Source organism: Oncorhynchus keta, chromosome 2 (genome assembly GCF_023373465.1).
Source record: "Oncorhynchus keta strain PuntledgeMale-10-30-2019 chromosome 2, Oket_V2, whole genome shotgun sequence".
NCBI lineage: Eukaryota > Metazoa > Chordata > Actinopteri > Salmoniformes > Salmonidae > Oncorhynchus > Oncorhynchus keta.
In genome coordinates, this window is record NC_068422.1 from 17,357,120 (window position 1) to 17,374,542 (window position 17,423).

Here is a 17,423-nt window from a genome sequence, read left to right on the forward strand (position 1 = left end):
TCTGTAGAAAAAACATTAATCAAAGCATTAACAAGCCAATGGAGTGAGGATCAGAGAGAGGGGGGAGTGGGAGAGAGAGAGACGGGGAGAGATGTAAATACACTAACGTCTTGCTTTGTGTACAATGTGCTATCACAAAACGCTAGTCGTTTTCTCTGAGGTGGGCTCTGAAAGCCCTGCAGGAAGGTAATGGGTTTGAAATATGTGCATATTAAACAAAGAAAACAAGCCAAGGGAACAGGCATTTCATGCTCCATAAAAGTCTGTATTAGGCTGTGTGTGCGTGCGTGAATGCATTAGGCCGAGGCAGGGGAGAGGAGTAGCCATTACATTATTATCTAACAATTTGCAAAGATGTGAAACCCGACCTGACTAGAGCTGAGATGGCGACGTTCAGAGCACTCACATACACATGGAATAATGTATTGGGCATGCTGTGGAGATAGATACGCAGCCTACACCATAGTCTGAGACAACATGTGAAGTGGGTTTATCTTAAACACTTAATCTCTATTTTACCTTTTTGTTAGAAACATTTTGCAAATTCGCCCCATTGTTAGTTAGTAAAAGGTTTGCCCATCCACTAGCACAGTATCCATCTATGAATGTACGTGTTTATGTCACTGTGTGTGTACGTACCATAACCGTACAGCTCTGTAGTTGAGGAGAGAGCACAGAGCTCCTCTGTTGTCTAGAGTCTCCCTTCTCTCCTGCTTCAGCGAACACATCCATCCTGTTGCTGGAGAAGGAGGTAGCCATATAATTAAGAATTAGAACACTAGAAATCATCCATATTGGTAAAGTAATTTAATAGGATCTCGATAAGGCAGTGGTTAAGCCAGAGGACATGGATCTCTCTCTTCCTCTAGATCGATAGACTCTGGGTACTAACTCCTAAACTTGGGATAGGGTTAATTATCAGGTATCCTATTGAAATATTGAGTGCCTAGGTTTAGAGGGTCTACACCAGAAGTTATCTGTAGGAGGGAGGTATAATAGTGTGTGCAATTAAGCTTGGAATGTGCTGAGTGCAGGGAAAGTGATCACATGGCAGTCATTGATAAGGGGAGAGAGCCATGGATTAGTGATGAAGGGGGTCGAGGTCAGGTCACGTTAAGGGAGAAAGAAAAGTTTACGGGCACATTACTTAGTTTCCTGCCTAGCAGTAGGAGAAATTGACTCAACTCAGCGTAGGAGACTAGGGTTAAATATCAGTGCTTGTGTGAACAATGTCTTTGTCTAATGCTGCTGTATTGATCCTCTGGGAATAAATAAACTTGGTTTAAGCATTCAGTGTCCGTCAAGTTTACTCAGAAATTAGAACCTAACAATATATAAAAGACGAGGGGTGGAGGTTCAAAGCAATTGGGGGTTTATCCCACTGGCAGTAACTTTCTTTTCCAAAAGCGATTTAAATTATTTTCATGCTGTGACACAAGAGACTTGTGCACATGTGCAGACACACACACACTATTATCGTAATACATCTAGCCCTCGCTAAGTCTGCTGTCAGATAACTTCTTGAGCTGTATATTTGGTTTTGCTCGGTGTTCTCCTCCCCCCCACACTCCCAGATAGAGGTTGCGTCACAAATAGCATCCTGGTTCCTGTATAGTGCACTACTAAGACAGAGGTGTGTGTGTGTGTGTGCGTGTGTGTGTGTGTGTGTGTGTGTGTGTGTGTGTGTGTGTGTGTGTGTGTGTGTGTGTGTGTGTGTGTGTGTGTGTGTGTGTGTGTGTGTGTGTGTGTGTGTGTGTGTGTGTGTAGTGGGGAGAACAAGTATTTGATTGCTGCTGATTTTGCAGGTTTTCCCACTTACAAAACATGTAGAGGTCTATAATTTTTTATCATAGGTACACTTCAACTGTGAGAGACAGAATCTAAAACAAAAATCCAGAACATCACATTGTATGATTTTTAAGTAATTAATTTGCATTTTATTACCTACCAACCAGTAAGAATTCCGGCTGTGTGTGTGTGTATATGTATGTATGTTTTTCACAATTGTTGAAATTTAATCATAGTAAAATTCCCTGTCTTAGGATCACCACTTTATTTTAAGAATGTGAAATGTCAGAATAATAGTAGAGAGAATGGTTTATATCAGCTTTTATTTATTTCATTACATTCCCAGTGGGTCAGAAGTTTACATACTAATTAAGTGTATCTGGTAGCATTGCCTTTAAATTGTTTAACTTGGGTGAAATGTTACAGGTAGCTTCCCACAATAAGTTGGTTGAATTTTGGCCCATTCCTCCTGACATAGCTGGTGTAACGGAGTCAGGTTTTTAGACCTCCTTGCTCGCACATGCTTTTTCAGTTCTGCCAACAAATGTTCTATAAGATTGAGGTCAGGGCTTTGTGATAGCCACTCCAATAGCTTTACTTTGTTGTCCTTAAGCCATTTTACCACCTCATGACACCATCTATTTTGTGAAGTGCACCAGTCCCTCCTGCAGCAAAGCACCCCTACAACATGATGCTGCCACCTCCGTACTTCACGGTTGTGATGGTGCTCTTCTGCTTGCAACCCTCCCCCTTTTTCCTCCAAACATAATTATGGCCAAACAGTTCTATTGTTTCATCAGACCAGAGGGCATTGCTCCAAAAAGTATGATCTTTGTCCCCATGTGCAGTTGCAAACCGTAGTCTGGATTTTCTATGGTGGTTTTGGTTTCTTCCTTGCTGAGCATCCTTTCAGGTTATGTCGATATAGGACTCGTTTCACTGTGGATATAGATACTTTTGCACCGTTTCCTCCAGCATCTTCACAAGGTCCTTTGCTGTTGTTCTGGGATTGATTTGCACTTTTTGCACCAAAGCACGTTCATCTCTAGGAGACAGAACACATCTCCTTCCTGAGCGGTATGACGGCTGCGTGGTCCCATGGTGTTTATACTTGCATACTATTGTTTGTACAAATGAACGTGGTACCTTCAGGCGTTTGGAAATTGCTCCCAAGGATGAACCAGACTTGTGGAGGTCAACAATGTTTTCTGAGGTCTTGGCTGATTTCTTTTGATTTTCCCATGATGTCAAGCAAAGAGGCATTGAGTTTGAAGGTAGGCCTTGAAATACATCCACAGGTACACCTCCAATTGACTCAAATGATGTCAATTAGCCTATCAGAAGCTTCTAAAGCCATGACACAATTTTCTGGAATTTTCCAAGCTGTTTAAAGGCAGTTAACTTAGACTTAGACTATGTAAACGATTGACCCACTGGAATTGTGATAGATTATTTAACTTTTAATTCACTGTCTGTAAACAATTGTTGGGAAAATTACTTGTGTCATGCACAAAGTAGATATAACAAACTATAGTTTAACAAGAAATGTGTGGAGTGGTTGAAAAACGAGTTAATGACTCCAACCTAAGTGTATGTAAACTTTGACTTCAACTGTGTGTGTGTGTGTGTGTGTGTGTGTGTGTGTGTGTGTGTGTGTGTGTGTGTGTGTCTCAATGTATGTATATATTTGTCTGTGTGAGTGTGTCTCGATATACTGTACACGCACACACCTCATTTTAGAGCAGCCAAAACGATCCCAGTCGTCTCAGTCTAGTATCTGTTCAGCCGGGTGTACACTACACGATTTTGGCCATGATTTAGATGTCCCTGACAATTTTTTTGAGATTGGACAACAAAAAAAAATCACCATGTCGTTGCTTTCTCTGGGCGCGCAACTGGCACTCGTTTAATTTGAGCAGGTCAAAGACGTAATGGGAAGGGCTCTGAAGTTCACAATCAATGTTATTCAATTCAAAATGTTGGCTAGATATTTCAACTCTGTATGGCAAGCATGAATGTCTGAATGTCATTTATGAGGCTACCATTCTCATCGACAGGCCTGTAGTGGAGATTCAAGTTCCTTGGTGTCCACATCACCAACAAACTAACATGGTCCAAGCACACCAAGACAGTCGTGAAGAGGGCACAACCAAACCTACTCCCCCTCAGCAGACTGAAAAGATGTGGCATGGGTCCTCAAAAGGTTCTACAGCTGCACCGTCAAGAACGTCCTGACCGGTTGCATCACTGCCTGGTATGGCAACTGCTCGGCCTCCGACCGCAAGGCTCTACAGAGGGTAGTGCATACAGCCCAGTACATCACTGGGGCCAAGCTTCCTGCCATCCAGGACCTCTATAGGCAGTGTCAGAGGAAGGCCCTAAAAATAGTCAGAAACTCACAGGGCCTCCCGGGTGGCGCAGTGGTCTAAGGTACTGCATCGCCATGCTAACTGTGCCACCAGAGATTCTGGGTTCGAGCCCAGGCTCTGCCGCGACCGGGAGGCCCATGGGGAGGCGCACAATTGGCCCAGTGTCGTCCGGGTTAGGGAGGGTTTGGACGGCAGGAATATCCTTGTCTCATTGCGCACTAGTGACTCCTGTGGCAGCCCGGGTGTAGTTCACGCTGACTAGGTCTCTAGGTGTACAGTGTTTCCTTCAACACATTGGTGCGGCTGGCTTCCGGGTTGGATGTGTATTGTATCAAGAAGCAGTGCGGCTTGGTTGGTTGGGTTGTGTTTCGGAGGACACATGGCTCTCGACCTTCGCGTCTCCTGAGTCCGTACCGGAGTTGCAGCGATGAGACAAGACAAACTACTACCAATTGGATACCACGAAATTGGGGGTAAAAAAAAATAAAAACAGTCATAGATTTCTCTCTGCTACCGCACGGCAAGCGGTACCATTTGGACCTAGACCTGGCGCTGAGGCTTCTAAACAGCTTCCCTTCCAGCCACAAGACTGCTGAACATCTAAATCAAATTACCCCCCCCCCTCTATTTTTTTACACCGCTGCTACTCTCATCTTTAATAACTTTACCTACAAGTACATATTACCGCACATAGACTCCGTATCGGTACCCCTGTTTCTTATTTGTATTTTTTTTAACGGTTGTTTTTTAAATTATTTATTTCCCCAGCTAGGCCAATTGAAAACAAGTTCTCATTTACAACTGCAATCTGGCCAAGATAAAGCAAAGCAGTGTGACAAAAAAAACAACAGTTACATGTGGGATAAACAAAAGTACAGTCAATAACACATAAGTAAGCATTTCACTGTAAGGTCCACACGGGTTGTATTTTCACGCATGTGACTAATAAAATTTGATTTGAGCCACAGCTCATAGCTATGTTAAATCTAATCACATTTTTGCGAAACAACCTTAGAGAATTCTCACGACCAAGTGAAGAATCTTGTAGTGTGCGACACCCGTCTGTGCTACAGTTTAGTCTGCGCACCATTACGTGGCAAGACAAAAAAAAGGTGGTTTAATGTGAGAAACTGTCCACCCGGCTTCAGTGTGTGTGGTAACTATGGTGGCTGCATGTTGTCGTATCTGTGTTTTAGCTTTGTTTTGTCTGTCTGCTATCTTTCAGTGTTAGAGATGTGTTGGTTGTATCTTATCCCTCTGAACCCCACAAGGATATACAACCTCTGAACTTCTCCAAGTTTGCATTCTCAATATCACCCACTAGCACGAGCAGACATCCATCTCATTCGACTAGCTCGTTCTCTCCATCTCCTGTCTTCTATCTTTGTCTCCTTCACTCACCCTCCATCTTTTCTCCTCACACTCCCTCCCTCCCACTACATCCATCCCTCTCAATCCCCTCTCCAAATCATATCTTCTGTCTAAAGCCTGCAGGAGAAAGTGCTGTGCCGCTGTTAGGGGACGTTGTCTTGCGGAGTAAATTACAAGTCAGACAGGAGTAGTAGCTGTAACACCAGATCACACAACCAGGCCTAGAAACCAAAGAACACAGGCCTAATGTGATCCCCCCCACACAGAGGCTGAGAGAAGAGAGAAGCCTGCTGTGTCCTACTCCATCAGTGGTCTACAGGAGAGAGAGAGAGAGAGAGAGAGAGAGAGAGAGAGAGAGAGAGAGAGAGAGAGAGAGAGAGAGAGAGAGAGAGAGAGAGAGAGAGAGAGAGAGAGAGAGAGAGAGAGAGAGAGAGAGAGAGAGAGAGAGAGAGAGAGAGAGAGAGAGAGAGAGAGAGAGAGAGAGAGAGAGAGAGGGTGTGTGTGTGCTCCCCACTTACACTTCAATTGGCGGGAGCAGTGACAAATGGGTTTTATTTGGTTTTCATGCCAGACAGATGGAGCAATGGGTTTTATTTAGTCTTCATGCCAGACTGATCAACACTAGGCAATAAGCAACGCTGGGGAGGACCACAATGTAAATAAGCCTCCGCCTTTATGGTTTTTAGATCCTCAATTTTGTATTTATTGTGACGTCTACTAGTATTGTATTTATTGAGAAGCCTACTAGTCTTATAGGCCCAGTGCATTCAAAAATCATATTGCACAACAGCTGACGAAACTACCGCCTGTCTTTTTTACCATTTTAAATGGAAAACCGTTACAGTAAGATATCTAATTGTTACCCAGAAATTAGAATACCCATCCAATGCCATGTTAGTGTAGTTGCATTGTAGTGGGAGTGGAGAGGGAGTTCAGGTGTGTGTGTGTGTGTTAACTCACCCAGGATGGAAAAGCCTGGAGAAGTCGGTCAAGGAAAGGCTGGAGACAAGGCCACTCTGGGAGAAAACATAAGATACACAGTATTACACACACACACCCTTTCACTAGTAAAAACAACTGGATGTTGCAAACATAAGAGGTCCCACCAAAGGACATCATGGACATAATGGAAACTAAGCTCCAAATGGTTTTGAAAATATAGAGACATCGAACATGCTGTTCCTGATCTAGACCGGGCAATTACAGTGTTTAGTGAAAGTCAACACCCCACATTTTACAGCCTTACAACCTTTGACTCATTCCTCTCTGCCTCCTTCTTTCCACTCCTCTCCTCTTTTGACCTCACCCTCTCACCTTCCCCCCTACTCACAAGGCAGGCAATACGCTTGACCTCATCTTTACTAGATGCTGTTCTTCCACTAACCTCATTGCAACTCCCCTCCAAGTCTCCGACCACTACCTTGTATCCTTTTCCCTCTCGCTCTCATCCAACACTTCCCACACTGCCCCTACTCGGATGGTATCGCGCCGTCCCAACCTTCGCTCTCTCTCCCCCGCTACTCTCTCCTCTTCCATCCTATCTTCTCTTCCCTCTGCTCAAACTTTCTCCAACCTATCTCCTGATTCTGCCTCCTCAACCCTCCTCTCCTCCCTTACTGCATCCTTTGACTCCCTATGTCCCCTATCCTCCAGGCCGGCTCGGTCCTCCCCTCCCGCTCCGTGGCTCGACGACTCATTGCGAGCTCACAGAACAGGGCTCCGGGCAGCCGAGCGGAAATGGAGGAAAACTCGCCTCCCTGCGGACCTGGCATCCTTTCACTCCCTCCTCTCTACATTTTCCTCCTCTGTCTCTGCTGCTAAAGCCACTTTCTACCATTCTAAGTTCCAAGCATCTGCCTCTAACCCTAGGAAGCTCTTTGCCACCTTCTCCTCCCTCCTGAATCCTCCCCCTCCCTCCTCCCTCTCTGCAGATGACTTCGTCAACCATTTTGAAAAGAAGGTCGATGACATCCGATCCTCGTTTGCTAAGTCAAACGACACCGCTGGTTCTGCTCACACTGCCCTACCCTATGCTCTGACCTCTTTCTCCCCTCTCTCTCCAGATGAAATCTCGCGTCTTGTGACGGCCGGCCGCCCAACAACCTGCCCGCTTGACCCTATCCCCTCCTCTCTTCTCCAGACCATTTCCGGAGACCTTCTCCCTTACCTCACCTCGCTCATCAACTCATCCCTGACCGCTGGCTACGTCCCTCCCGTCTTCAAGAGAGCGAGAGTTGCACCCCTTCTGAAAAAACCTACACTCGATCCCTCCGATGTCAACAACTACAGACCAGTATCCCTTCTCTCTTTTCTCTCCAAAACTCTTGAGCGTGCCGTCCTTGGCCAGCTCTACCGCTATCTCTCTCAGAATGACCTTCTTGATCCATACCAGTCAGGTTTCAAGACTAGTCATTCAACTGAGACTGCTCTTCTCTGTATCACGGAGGCGCTCCGCACTGCTAAAGCTAACTCTCTCTCCTCTGCTCTCATCCTTCTAGACCTATCGGCTGCCTTCGATACTGTGAACCATCAGATCCTCCTCTCCACCCTCTCCGAGTTGGGCATCTCCGGCGCGGCCCACGCTTGGATTGCGTCCTACCTGACAGGTCGCTCCTACCAGGTGGCGTGGCGAGAATCTGTCTCCTCACCACGCGCTCTCACCACTGGTGTCCCCAGGGCTCTGTTCTAGGCCCTCTCTTATTCTCGCTATACACCAAGTCACTTGGCTCTGTCATAACCTCACATGGTCTCTCCTATCATTGCTATGCAGACGACACACAATTAATCTTCTCCTTTCCCCCTTCTGATGACCAGGTGGCGAATCGCATCTCTGCATGTCTGGCAGACATATCAGTGTGGATGACGGATCACCACCTCAAGCTGAACCTCAGCAAGACGGAGCTCCTCTTCCTCCCGGGAAGGACTGCCCGTTCCATGATCTCGCCATCACGGTTGACAACTCCATTGTGTCCTCCTCCCAGAGCGCTAAGAACCTTGGCGTGATCCTGGACAACACCCTGACGTTCTCAACTAACATCAAGGCGGTGTCCCGTTCCTGTAGGTTCATGCTCTACAACATCCGCAGAGTACGACCCTGCCTCACACAGGAAGCGGCGCAGGTCCTAATCCAGGCACTTGTCATCTCCCGTCTTGATTACTGCAACTCGCTGTTGGCTGGGCTCCCTGCCTGTGCCATTAAACCCCTACAACTCATCCAGAACGCCGCAGCCCGTCTGGTGTTCAACCTTCCCAAGTTCTCTCACGTCACCCCGCTCCTCCGCTCTCTCCACTGGCTTCCAGTTGAAGCTCGCATCCGCTACAAGACCATGGTGCTCGCCTACGGAGCTGTGAGGGAACGGCACCTCAGTACCTCCAGGCTCTGATCAGGCCCTACACCCAAACAAGGGCACTGCGTTCATCCACCTCTGGCCTGCTCGCCTCCCTACCACTGAGGAAGTACAGTTCCCGCTCAGCCCAGTCAAAACTGTTCGCTGCTCTGGCCCCCAATGGTGGAACAAACTCCCTCACGACGCCAGGACAGCGGAGTCAATCACCACCTTCCGGAGACACCTGAAACCCCACCTCTTCAAGGAATACCTAGGATAGGGTAAGTAAGGGTAGGTAATCCTTCTCCCCCCCAACAAGATTTAGATGCAAGTGGCTGTTCCACTGGTTGTCATAAGGTGTATGCACCAATTTGTAAGTCGCTCTGGATAAGAGCGTCTGCTAAATGACTTAAATGTAAATGTAAATGTAAAACGCAATTTAAAAAATATTACATTAGATGTTTTCCTACCAATCTAATCCACATTTTCTAAGTGAAAGAAAATGTATTGAAATTCTTTCAAATCATAAAAAAATGGCTTTCCAATAGGTGTTGAGTCTTCCAGTCTCAGTCCTGAATTCAATTTGCTTGAAAAGCAGAGAAGTTTAAATCAAAGTTTTATGCACCGAATACAACCTTACAGTGAAATGCTTACTTAAGTACGTTCTTGGATAAGGGCTTGTAAGAAGAATAAGTGTTAAGAAATTATTTACTAAAATGAACTGAAGTAAATAAAAAAAAAAGTGACTAAACATAGTTCGGGTAGCCATTTGATTAGCTGTTCAGGAGTCTTATGGCTTGGGAGTGTTAAGAAGAAGCTGTTAAGAAGCCAATTTGGACCTAGATTTATCATTCTGGTACCGCTTTCTGTGCATAACAGAGGAAACATTCTATGACTAGAGTGGCTGGAGTCTGACAATTTTTAGGGCCTTCCTCTGACACCAGTGGAGGTCCTGGATGGCAGGAAGCTTGGCTGAGGCGCAGTCAGAGGCTGAGCAGTTGTCATACCAGGCAGTGATGTAACCATGCTCTCGATGGTGCAGCTGTAGAACCTTTTGACGATCTGAGGACCCATGACAAATCTTTCCAGTCTCCTGAGGGGGAATACGCATTGTCATGCCCTCTTCACGACTGTTTGTGTGTTTGGACAATGATAGTTTTTTGGTGACATAGAAACCAATGAACATGAAGCTCTCGACCTGCTCCACTACAGCCCTGTCGATGAGAATGGGGACGTGCTCGGCCCTCATTATCCTGTAGTCCACAATCATCTCCTTTGTCTTGAACACGTTGAGGGAGAGGTTATTATCCTGGCACCACACTGCCAGGTCTATAGGCTGTCTCATCGTTGTCAGTCATCAGGCCTACCACTGTTGTGTCGTCGGCAAACATCATGTTGGAGTAGTGCTTGGCCATGCAGTCATGGGTGAACAGGGAGTAAAGCAGGGGACTGAGCATGCACCCATGAGGGGCCTCCTTGTTGAGGATCAGCATGGTAGATGTGTTACCTACCCTTACCACCTGGGGGTGGCCTGTCAGGAAGTCCAGGATGCAGTTGCAGAGGGAGGTGTTTAGTCCCAGGGTCCTTAGCTTAGTGATGAGCTTTGAGGGCACTATGGTGTTGTACACGAGCTGTAGTCAATGAATAGAATTCTCACGTAGTTGTTCCTTTTGTCCAGGTGGGAAGGGCAGTGTGGAGTGCAATAGAGACTGCAGCATCTGTGGATCTGTTGGGGCGGTATGTAAATTGGAGTGGGTCTAGGGTTTCTGAGATAATAGTGTTGATGTAAGATATGACCAGCCTTTCAAAGCACTTGATGCTACAGATGTGAGTGCTACGGGTCGGTAGGCATTTAGGCAGGTTGCCTTTGTGTTCTTGGGCACAGGGACTATGGTGGTCTGCTTGAAACATGTTGGCATTACAGTCCCGGTCAGGGCCAGTTTGAAAATGTCAGTGTAGACACTTGCCAGTAGGTCAGCGCATGCTCGGAGTACACGTCCTGGTAATCAAATCAAATCAAATTGTATTTGTCACATACACATGGTTAGCAGATGTTAAATGCGAGTGTAGCGAAATGCTTGTGCTTCTAGTTCCGACAATGCAGTGATAACCAACAAGTAATCTAACTAACAATTCCAAAACTACTGTCTTATACACAGTGTAAGGGGATAAGGAACATGTACATAAGGATATATGAATGAGTGATGGTACAGAGCAGCATACAGTAGATGGTATCGAGTACAGTATATACATATGAGATGAGTGTGTAGACAAAGTAAACAAAGTGGCATAGTTAAAGTGGCTAGTGATACATGTGTTACATAAGGATGCAGTCGATGATGTAGAGTACAGTATATACATATGCATATCAGATGAATAATGTAGGGTAAGTAACATTATATAAGGTAGCATTGTTTAAAGTGGCTAGTGATATATTTACATAATTCCCATCAATTCCCATTATTAAAATGGCTGGAGTTGGGTCAGTGTCAATGACAGTGTGTTGGCAGCAGCCACTCAATGTTAGTGGTGGCTGTTTAACAGTCTGATGGCCTTGAGATAGAAGCTGTTTTTCAGTCTCTCGGTCCCAGCTTTGATGCACCTGTACTGACCTCGCCTTCTGGATGATAGCGGGGTGAACAGGCAGTGGTTCGGGTGGTTGATGTCCTTGATGATCTTTATGGCCTTCCTGTAACAACGGGTGGTGTAGGTTTCCTGGAGGGCAGGTAGTTTGCCCCCGGTGATGCGTTGTGCAGTCCTCACTACCCTCTGGAGAGCCTTACGGTTGAGGGCGGAGCAGTTGCCGTACCAGGCGGTGATACAGCCCGCCAAGATGCTCTCGATTGTGCATCTGTAGAAGTTTGTGAGTGCTTTTGGTGACAAGCCGAATTTCTTCAGCCTCCTGAGGTTGAATAGGCGCTGCTGCGCCTTCTTCACGACGCTGTCAGTGTGAGTGGACCAATTCAGTTTGTCTGTGATGTGTATGCCGAGGAACTTAAAACTAGCTACCCTCTCCACTACTGTTCCATCGATGTGGATAGGGGGTGTTCCCTCTGCTGTTTCCTGAAGTCCACAATCATCTCCTTAGTTTTGTTGACGTTGAGTGTGAGGTTATTTTCCTGACACCACACTCCGAGGGCCCTCACCTCCTCCCTGTAGGCCGTCTCGTCGTTGTTGGTAATCAAGCCTACCACTGTTGTGTCGTCCGCAAACTTGATGATTGAGTTGGAGGCGTGCGTGGCCACGCAGTCGTGGGTGAACAGGGAGTACAGGAGAGGGCTCAGAACGCACCCTTGTGGGGCCCCGTGTTGAGGATCAGCGGGGAGGAGATGTTGTTGCCTACCCTCACCACCTGGGGGCGGCCCGTCAGGAAGTCCAGTACCCAGTTGCACAGGGCGGGGTCGAGACCCAGGGTCTCGAGCTTGATGACGAGCTTGGAGGGTACTATGGTGTTGAATGCCGAGCTGTAGTCGATGAACAGCATTCTCACATAGGTATTCCTCTTGTCCAGGTGGGTTAGGGCAGTGTGCAGTGTGGTTGAGATTGCATCGTCTGTGGACCTATTTGGGCGGTAAGCAAATTGGAGTGGGTCTAGGGTGTCAGGTAGGGTGGAGGTGATATGGTCCTTGACTAGTCTCTCGAAGCACTTCATGATGACGGAAGTGAGTGCTACGGGGCGGTAGTCGTTTAGCTCAGTTACCTTAGCTTTCTTGGGAACAGGAACAATGGTGGCCCTCTTGAAGCATGTGGGAACAGCAGACTGGTATAGGGATTGATTGAATATGTCCGTAAACACACCGGCCAGCTGGTCTGCGCATGCTCTGAGGGCGCGGCTGGGGATGCCGTCTGGGCCTGCAGCCTTGCGAGGGTTAACACGTTTAAATGTCTTACTCACCTCGGCTGCAGTGAAGGAGAGACCGCATGTTTCCGTTGCAGGCCGTGTCAGTGGCACTGTATTGTCCTCAAAGCGGGCAAAAAGTTATTTAGTCTGCCTGGGAGCAAGACATCCTGGTCCGGGACTGGGCTGGATTTCATCTTGTAGTCCGTGATTGACTGTAGACCCTGCCACATGCCTCTTGTGTCTGAGCCATTGAATTGAGATTCCACTTTGTCTCTGTACTGACGCTTAGCTTGTTTAATAGCCTTGCGGAGGGAATAGCTGCACTGTTTGTATTCAGTCATGTTGCCAGACACCTTGCCCTGATTAAAAGCAGTGGTTCGCGCTTTCAGTTTCACGCGAATGCTGCCATCAATCCACGGTTTCTGGTTAGGGAATGTTTTTATCGTTGCTATGGGAACGACATCTTCGACGCACGTTCTAATGAACTCGCACACCGAATCAGCGTATTCGTCAATATTCCCATCTGACGCAATACGAAACATGTCCCAGTCCACGTGATGGAAGCAGTCTTGGAGTGTAGAGTCAGCTTGGTCTGACCAGCGTTGGACAGACCTCAGCGTGGGAGCCTCTTGTTTTAATTTCTGCCTGTAGGCAGGGATCAGCAAAATGGAGTCGTGGTCAGCTTTTCCGAAAGGGGGCGGGGCAGGGCCTTATATGCGTCGCGGAAGTTAGAGTAACAATGATCCAAGGTGTTACCACCCCTGGTTGCGCAATCGATATGCTGATAAAATTTAGGGAGTCTTGTTTTCAGATTGGCTTTGTTAAAATCCCCAGCTACAATGAATGCAGCCTCCGGATAAATGTTTTCCAGTTTGCAAAGAGTTAAATAAAGTTCGTTCAGAGCCATCGATGTGTCTGCTTGGGGGATATATACGGCTGTGATTATAATCGAAGAGAATTCTCTTGGAAGATAATGCGGTCTACATTTGATTGTGAGGAATTCTAAATCAGGTGAACAGAAGGATTTGAGTTCCTGTATGTTTCCTTCATCACACCATGTCCCGTTAGTCATGAGGCATACGCCCCCGCCACTCTTCTTACCAGAGAGATGTTTGTTTCTGTCCGCGCGATGCGTGGAGAAACCCGTTGGCTGCACCGCCCTGGATAGCGTCTTCCCAGTAAGCCATGTTTCCGTAAAGCAGAGAACGTTGCAGTCTCTGATGTCCCTCTGGAATGCCACCCTTGCTCGGATTTCATCAACCTTGTTGTCGAGAGACTGGACATTGGCAAGAAGAATACTGGGAAGTGGTGCGCGATGTGCCCTTTTTCGGAGTCTGACCAGAACACCGCCGCGTTTCCCTCTTTTTCGTAGTCGTTTCCTTGGGTCGCTGCAAGCGATCCATTCCGTTGTCCTGTTTGTAAGGCAGAACACAGGATCCGCGTCGCGGAAAACATATTCTTGGTCGTACTGATGGTGAGTTGACGCTGATCTTATATTCAGTAGTTCTTCTCGACTGTATGTAATGAAACCTAAGATGACCTGGGGTACTAATGTAAGAAATAACACGTAAAAAAACAAAAAACTGCATAGTTTCCTAGGAACGCGAAGCGAGGCGGCCATCTCAGTCGGCGTCTGGTCCTGTGGCCTTGTGAATGCTGATCTATCTTACTCACATCGGCTACGGCGAGCGTGATCACAGTCATCTGGAACAGCTAGTGCTCTCATGCATGTTTCCGTGTTGCTTGCCTCGAAGCGAGCATTGAAGTAATTTAGCTCGTCTGGTAGGCTTGTGTCACTGGGAAGCTCGCGGCTGTGCTTCCCTTTGTAGTCCGTAATAGCTTGCAAGCAATGCCACATCCGACGAGTGTTGGAGCCGGTGTAGTACAATCAAATCTTAGTCATGTATTGACGCTTTGCCTGTTTGATGGTTCGTAGGAGGCCATAGCGGGATTTCTTCTGAGCTTCCGGGTTGAGTCCTGCTCCTTGAAAGCGACAGCTTTACCCTTTAGCTCAGTGAGGATTTTGCCTGTAATCCATTCATGTAGGTACAGTCACTGTGGGGACAACATCATCGATGTCCTTATTCAGTGACTGATGTGGTGTACTCCTCAATGCCATTGAAAGAATACCGGAAACGTCTAGTCTGTGCTAGCAAAACATTCCTGTAGCTTAGCATCTGCGTCATCTGAGCGCTTCCATATTGAGCGAGTCACGGGTACTTACTGCTTTAGTTATGGTCAGATTTGCCAAATGGAGGGCGAGGGAGAGCTTTGTACACATATCTGTGTGTGGAGTAAAGATGGTCTAGAGTTTATTTCCTCTAAGGTTGCACATATAACATGCTGGTAGAAATGATGTAAAACTGATTTAAACGTTTCCCTGCATTAAAGTCCGCAACTAAGAGGGCAGCCTCTGGATGCTTATGGCCTTATACAGCTCGTTGAGTGTGGTCTTAGCTGTCTATTTACCACCATAAACCGATGTTGGCACTATGTAAAATATAAATCAAAATTATTGGTAAATAGTGTGGCCTACAGCTTATCATGAGATTCTCTACGTCAGATGAGAAAAACCTTGCATCTTCCTTAATATTAGATTTTGTGAACCAGCTGTTATTTAACCATAGACAGACCACTACCCCTTGTCTTACCGGAGGCAGCTGTTCTATGTTGCCGATGTATGGAAAACACAGCCAACTGCATGTTATCCATGTTGTCGTTCAGTAACAACTCGGTTAAACATCAGATATTACAGGTTTTAATGTCCCGTTGGTAGGTTAGTCTTGATCGGAGCACATCGATTTTATTATCCAATGATTGCACGTTGGCTAATAGGACTGATGGTCGAGGCGGATTTTCCACTCGCCTTCGGATCCTTACAAGGCATCCCAAACTACGTCCCTGATATCTCTGTCTCTTCAAGCGATTGACAGGGATGTGGGCCTCGTCCCGGTGTCTGAAGTAAATCCTTTGCGTCGACTCATTAAAGAAAAAAAACTTCATCCAGTGCGAGGGGAGTCATCGCTGTCCTGATATCCAGAAGCTCTTATCGGTCATAAGAGACGTTGGCAGAAACATTATGTAAAGTAAGTTAAAAATAACAATAGCACAATTGGTTAGGAGCCCCTAAAAACGGCAACCATCTCCTCCGGTTGTTTTTTTATTAATTTGGAAAATGACCTATAATTTCTCTTTGGCTTTGAAAATGTGGAGAAGGTTTTGTAGATCAGTAGGAGAACATCCAATTTACTCCCATTTTAGTTTTAAAGGCAGCAAAATGTGAAGAGGGGTGTGTAGACTTTCACTAGGCACTCTGAACATATTGAAACAATTTATCTTAATTTCATCCCCACAAATGCATACAGGAAGGAAGACTCACATAACTCAATTTCTTTTTGTGATCCATTTTTATTACCCGATTTTGTGTCCACAATACAAATGAATAACTACAAATGTGAGCACTAGAATTGTTGGTATAGAAACTCTTGCATCAGTCACTGGCTTCATGAAATATACTCTACATTAAAATGACTTAACAACCTGGAACTCTATCATTACCTGCTGAACCTGCCTCAGTAAATGGATGTCAGCGTCCCAAATGGAACCCTATTCCCTACGAAGTGCCCTATGGTCCCTGGTCAAAAGTAGGACACTATAAAGAGCACTGAGCCTGGAACCTGACAGTTACAGCCCATTATCCAAAGAAGCAGTTCGGTAACACTTTACAGTACTTAAACCAGCAGGTATATAATGCATTTTAATTCAGTTAGACTAGACTTGTCATAAGCATACAATATATGACCCCCTTATGTCTTAGAATCATCTCATGTTCCTGACTAAATACCAGCCACCTTGAGAGCATATTATATGCCTTATTAAAATAAATACTTGTTGATAACAAGCTATGAAGTATTATGCCAGCAGGTGTTACCAGAAGTGCTTCACATCTCTGTGTGCGTATGTGGTGTGTACAGACATGGTGAAGCAGGAGGAGATACAGTATTTACAGTGATAGCTTCGAGGAAGTGGAAGATACATTTCTTTGAAAATGTGTTTTTTCCTTGTTTGATATATAGCCGACGGCACAGCACTAATTATGACTCCGAGACGAAGAAATGCAAATGACTTTACGTACTGGGTTAGATAGCTTGTGATTTCTGCTCAAGTTTAACTGATCAAAAACAGAAAAGTTAGGGAAATGTAAGGTTATGTTCTGGGCTGGAGTTTAATCTGGTCTGGAAATAAGAGTTGGTTGGGTTGCAAGGACTGGTTTCCCAAAAATATTAATACAAAACTAGCCCTGGAATAAAGAGCATGCTCAATGTAAATTGTTTATTGAAAGTGTTTTTTAGTCCAGGGATAGGCTTAGTCGGTGTCGGGGAACCTGGCTCTAAGAGAATAAGAGCGGTTGTGGTGTGGTCTGGGGGGTTTGGGTTAGTAAGAGCGGTTGTGGTGTGGTCTGGGGGGGTTTGGGTTAGTAAGAGCGGTTGTGGTGTGGTCTGGGGGATTTGGGTTAGTAAGAGCGGTTGTGGTGTGGTCTGGGGGGTTTGGGTTAGTAAGAGCGGTTGTGGTGTGGTCTGGGGGGTTTGGGTTAGTAAGAGCGGTTGTGGTGTGGTCTGGGAGGTTTGGGTTAGTAAGAGCGGTTGTGGTGTGGTCTGGGGGGTTTGGGTTAGTAAGAGCGGTTGTGGTGTGGTCTGGGGGTTTGGGTTTGTAAGAGTGGTTGTGGTG

At 46.2% G+C, this 17,423-nt stretch overlaps 1 pseudogene; it reads right to left on the reverse strand.

Moving 5' to 3' along the window:
• The window catches only part of LOC118374072 (kinesin-like protein KIF16B), a 70,678-nt pseudogene that overhangs the window by 1,122 nt on the left and 52,133 nt on the right, over nucleotides 1-17,423 (reverse strand).